The sequence below is a fragment of the Dendrobates tinctorius genome, unplaced genomic scaffold, assembly GCF_039654945.1.
Source record: "Dendrobates tinctorius isolate UK_male_01 unplaced genomic scaffold, ASM3965494v1 ptg000293l, whole genome shotgun sequence".
Lineage (NCBI taxonomy): Eukaryota > Metazoa > Chordata > Amphibia > Anura > Dendrobatidae > Dendrobates > Dendrobates tinctorius.
The window spans coordinates 5,774,937-5,780,968 of NW_027361960.1; positions in this window are offsets into that span (position 1 = coordinate 5,774,937).

Sequence of the window (6,032 nt, forward strand, 5' to 3'; positions counted from 1 at the left end):
GCACCATTGATTCCATGGTGCTGTACATAAGAAAGGGTTACATACAAATTGCAGATATCACTTACAGTAAACAAACTAACAATCACAGACTGATACAGAGGGGAGAGGACCCTGCTATTTCAGCCTTACATGCTACAGGATGGTGCGGAAGGAGACAGTAGGTTGGTGGGTTGCAGCAGTTGCGGTGTTGGTTGAGGTGATATCTCCAGCAGTGGTGAGGAGGTAGCGGGGTCATTGCAGGCTGTAGGCTTTCTTGAAGAGGTGGGTTTTCAGGTTCTGTCTGAAGGATCCGAATGTGGTTGATAGTCGGACATGTTGGGGCAAAGAATTCCAGAGGATGGGGGTTATTCGGGAGAAGTCTTGGAGGCGGTTGGGTGAGGAGTGAATAAGTGTGGAGGACAGAAGGAGGTCTTGGGATGACCATAGATTATGTGAGGGAAGGTATCGGGAGATTAGTTCGAAGACATATGGAGGAGACAGGTTATAGATGGCCTTGTAGGTCAGTATTAGTAATTTGAACTGGATACGCTGAGGAAATGGAAGCCAGTGAAGAGATTTACAGAGGGGAGAAGCGGAGGAGTAGCGAGGAGAGAGATGAATTAGTCGGGCGGCAGAGTTAAGGATGGACTGGAGAGGTGCGAGGGTGTTAGCAGGAAAAAGACAGAAAAGGATGTTGCAGTAGTCGAGGCGGGAGATGATGAGGGCGTGCACAAGCATTTTAGTAGATTGAGGGTGGAGGAAAGGACGGATTCTGGAAATATTTTTGAGCTGGAGGCAACAGGACGTAGAAAGAGCTTGGATGTGCGATTTGAAGGGCAGAGCAGAATCAAGGGTTACTCCGAGGCAGCGGACTTCCGGGACTGGGGAAAGCGTGATGTCATTAATTGTGATAGGTCAGGTAAGGAAGATCTGTTAGATGGAGGAAAGATGATGAGCTCAGATTTGTCCACTTTGAACTTGAGGAAGCCATAGGAGAAGAAGGAGGATATGGCTGATAGACACTCTGGGATTCTGGACAGCAGAGAGGTGATGTCTGGGCCAGAGAGGTAGATCTGAGTGTCATCAGCATAAAGGTGGTACTGGAATCCATGGGACTTTATGAGTTGACCCAGGCCAAGGGTATAAATTGAGAAGAGTAGGGGTCCTAAAACAGAGCTTTGGGGGACTCCAACAGAGAGAGGGTGGAATGAGGAGGTAGTGTGGGAGTGGGAGACACTGAATGTGCGGTTTGAAAGGTATGAGGAGATCCAGGATAGGGCGAGGTCTTTGATGCCAAAGGAGGAGAGGATCTGTAGTAGGAGGCAGTGGTCAACTGTGTTGACTGCAGAGGACAGGTCTAGAAGGAAGAGTATAGAGTATTGTCCGCTTCCTTTGGCTGTAAGTAGGTAGTTAGTAATTTTAGTCAGGACTGTCTCAGTGGAGTGATGGGGGCGGAAACCAGATTGTAGATTATCAAAGAGCAAGTTAGATGAGAGGTGGGAGGAAAGGGTTAGGGTCATCGTGGACGTGCTGCTCAAGGAGTTTGTAAGTGAATTGGAGCAGTGATATTGGGCGATAGCTGGACATAGCCGTTTGGTCGAGGGTTGGCTTTTTAAGGATAGGCGTGATTGTGGCACGTTTAAAAGCAAAAGGGAAGGTACCGGACGTTAGCGATAGGTTGAAGAGGTGGGTTAGGGATGGGATAAGTGTGGTGGTGAGGTTGGGGAGGAGGTGGGATGGCGTCAAGTGCACAGGTTGTGAGGTGCAATTTGGAGAAGAGGCGATTAAGCTCCTCTTCAGTGATGTTGGAGAGGGAGGTTTTGGGGTTTGGGCATTGGTCTGGTATACAAAAGGGTTGTGTTGGTTGAAAAATGAAGACTTGCCTTGTTTGGTCGATCTTATTTTTTATATTCCCTGGCCCATATACCATCACACATATCAAGGGATTTTCTAGCACACTTCTGTTAATGTATGCCAAAAGAAAAGAAATCAAATTTGAAAAAAAATAATGTTTTATTTCAAAAATACATCAAACTTCAAAGTCATTTTGGGCATATATAGACATAAATAATGCCAAATATATTATTTCTTTAACAACCACAATATAAAAATTTTTGGTCAACAATAACATTGTTCTTTTATCAGTATGCTGAAGCGGCCAAAGTTTTGTAAAGGTACACCATGTCTGGTTAATGGCCAAAACTATAAGTTGAACAAGGCACACATAGGGCAGATACTGATACCCTGGGGTATAGGGGTAGGTTGCCTGGGAGCTGCCAGAGTCAGACTGGGGATAGTAATTTTGTTGTGGCATTGGTGGTCTATACTCCAACGGTCGCTGCTGTTGTGTGGGTGCTGTAGGGCGGAATAGGCCAAAAAGGCCCATTAGGATGCTGTTATATGGAGCAATGGGAGCAGGGTCCTGTAAAGCAGTTAGTGACATCTGCACCATGCTCATTAAGATCAACTGCTGGTGTCAGTGAGCGAATCTTGCCTGGCTATAGCCATGCCAAAAAAATCAAATTTGTCCTCAGTGGTCGATTTTCGTAGTAAATCAAGCGTTTTGTTTGTAGCTTTCAAGGTGGTGTCCTGGTGTTTCTTTTTAGTTTTTTTTGGATGGCTCTCCGGACACCGGAAAGGCAGTTTTTTGTAGTCCACCAGCTTCTGCGGAACCCGATGGTTCATCAGCTGCAGAAACAGATGTTCCTGCCGCTGATGAAGATGGGGCTCCATCAGAAGCTGTGTGAGGACATGGTGACAAGATGTCACCAGCTTCACAGGACCCTGCTCCATCTTGTGAATCGTCCACTTGAGCAACAATGTTCCCTTGAGTGCTGTGGAGAGAAAAAACAAAAAATACTATTATGTTAGTTTTTAAACGCTTTATATGAGCAATGTTTTTGACAACTCCAAAAGACATCTACGAACAAAGAGGTGCCCCCTTTTTTATAGCATGTTGATATCGCATGTTGGCGTTGTACACCTGTGGAATCAACGCATGCTATCAATACACTGTGCTACTTATCTTGGTGACACAGAGTGCCAATGCAAGATACACATGCTGTATTGTCAAAAGCTGCGCCGCATGTCTGTATTCGTGATTGCTTCACATGCGTTTTAGTCAGCATAGTGAGGATTTTTTATTTTCAACTTACCTCCGCAATGTCCGGCTGGATACCAGAAATTGTAGATCCGCATAGTAGGGGAAGGTTCATCTGCTTGATGATGTCCCACTTTTGTTGCAGCTTGCCTGGAATTTATTAAAGGGCTCACGAACCGACTGCTATCGTTGTTTTACATCCTTTTCTAAAAAATAAAAGTAAACACACAATATTACCAATCTTTCTTGCTTTCTTAACAAGTTATCTAAAAATTGGTACATAAACGGATAATTACCAATTTGCGACTGGGTTGCATTTGGCAATGCATGCCAGTCGGGGTAAAGTTTGCACAAAATTTTTAACCAACATCTATCCCTGTGGGCATGGTCTTTGTAAAAATGGTCTGCAGGGTCCCAAAGTGCTGGGTAATCACATACTTACAAACAAACAAATAATGTAATTAGCTACTATATCCTTTACCAAAATAATAAAAAAACAAAAAACAAAATTTAACATATAACCCCTACACATGGCCTATCCATAAGCCCATCCCTAAACCTTATCCCATTCCTAACCCTAATCCCATCTCTAATCCTAACCCTAATCCCATCTCTAACCCTAACTGTAACCCTAATCCCATCTCTAACCCCAACCCTAATCCCATCTCTAACCCTAACCCTAATCCCATCTCTAACCTAACCCTAATCCCATTTCTAACCCTAACCCTAATCCCATCTCTAACCCTAACCCTTATCCCATCTCTAACCTAACCGTAATCCCATCTCTAACCCTAACCCTAATCCCATCTCTAACCTAACCCTAATCCCATCTCTAACCCTAATCCCATCTCTAACCTAACCCTAACCCCATCTCTAACCCTAACCCTAATCCCATCTCTAACTCTAACCCTAATCCCATCTCTAACTCTAACCCTAATCCCATCTCTAACCTAACCGTAATCCCATCTCTAACCCTAACCCTAATCCCATCTCTAACCCTAACACTAATCCCATCTCTAACCCTAACCCTAATCCCATCTCTAACCCTAACCCCTTCTCGAACAATAACCCTAATCCCATCTCTAACTCTAACCCTAATCCCATCTCTAACTCTAACCCTAATCCCATCTCTAACCTAACCGTAATCCCATCTCTAACCCTAACCCTAACCCCATCTCTAACCCTAACCCCATCTCGAACCCTAACCCTAATCCCATCTCTAACCCTAACCCTAATCCCCACACATGATTTTATTTTTTACATAATGTGGTAAAATAATCTCACACCACAGCTGTCTGCGTATCCTTTCTGGCCATAAAATTCGGGGGACCCCCCAAAAAAATTTACTTGGGGTCCCCCTATATTTTTGGGCAAGAAAGGCTAAGCAGACAACAGCGGGCTGGCAATAGTAGCCTGGGATGGGGTTAATACCCATGGCCCCTCCATAGGCTATGAATATTAGCCCGCAGCTGTCTGTGTATCCTTTCTGGCCCTTAAATTTGGGGGACACCCCCAAAAAGAATTTACGTGAAAGGCTCCACAGACAGCTGCGGGCTGATATTCATAGCCTAGGAAGGGGCCATGGATATTGGCCCCCCCTGATTACAAATATCACCCTGCAGCAGCCCCAGAAATAGCGCATCTATAAGATGCGCCAATTCCGGCACATAGCCCCTCTCTTCCCACTCCCGTGTAGCGGTGGGAGATGGGATAATCAAGGGGTTAATGTCACCTTTGTTTGTAAGGTGACATTAACCCTGGTTAATAATGGAGAGGCGTCAATTAGACGCCGATCTAGTATTAATCCAATCGAAAAGATTTAAAAAAAATACACAGACACATTAAAAAAAATTTTTTAATGAAATAAAAAACAGTGTTTTTGACCATTTTTTATTGGACAGGTAATCCACAGCGAAGCCCTCGTTCTTCTAGAAATAAAAGAAAAAAACAATCCAAATTTATACTCCCTCTTCCTACGCAGTCCATAATCGACTGTCCCACAACGATCTGCCATGGAGGATGGTCACATCAGGAGATGTGAGCGTTCTCCATGGCTGCAGAAACACACTGACAGGAGCTAAGCTCCTGCAGTGTGTTACTGCGCATGTGCCAGAGTTTACTGGAGTTCATTGACTCCGGTACTCTCCTTTACGGCATTGCTGTGTGGGAAAGTTCACACGCAGCTATAGTGCCGTAAAGCGAGGTCCCGGAGCACCAGAACACCGGGAAACTCGGCGATACACTGCAGGAGCACTGCGGTTTTTACACCCCAATCCGCGGTAAAAAACGCAGATATTTTTCAAGCTGCGGTTTTTCGGCGGATTTTCCAAAATCAATAGAAGTCAATGGGTGCAGAACCGCAAAAAGAATTGACATGCTGCGGAAAATAAACCGCAGCATTTCCGAGCGTTTTTTCCGCAGCATGTGCACAGCGGTTTTCATTTCCCATTGACCTAAATGGTACTGTACAGGGCCAAAACCGCTGCGGAACCGCAGCAGAATCTGCAGCGTGTGCACACACCCTGACACTTCTCTTAACCACTTCAGACTTCCAAAGCCACAAAGCAACTAAAATAAGTGGCATGTCCATTCTTCTGGTGACTTGGAAGCTACTTCTATTATATGCATAGATGGTAAAAATAAAAGATGCCACAAAACATATCCCAAAATTTAAAAATAAAAAAACATGCCTCAGGCAAAATACTGCAGGCATTTTCCTGAAGCGTCTTCCTACACAAAAAATGATTTGGTATGTTGGCATGGTCAAAAACATGTTTTTGGATTCAGATCCTATAGGACCACGTTCACACGTTCAGTATTTGGTCAGTATTTTACCTCAGTATTTGTAAACCAAAACCAGGAGTGGAACGATCAGAAGAAAAGTATAATAGAAACACGTCACCACTTCTGTGTTTATCACCCTCTCCTGGTTTTGTCTTACAAATACTGATGT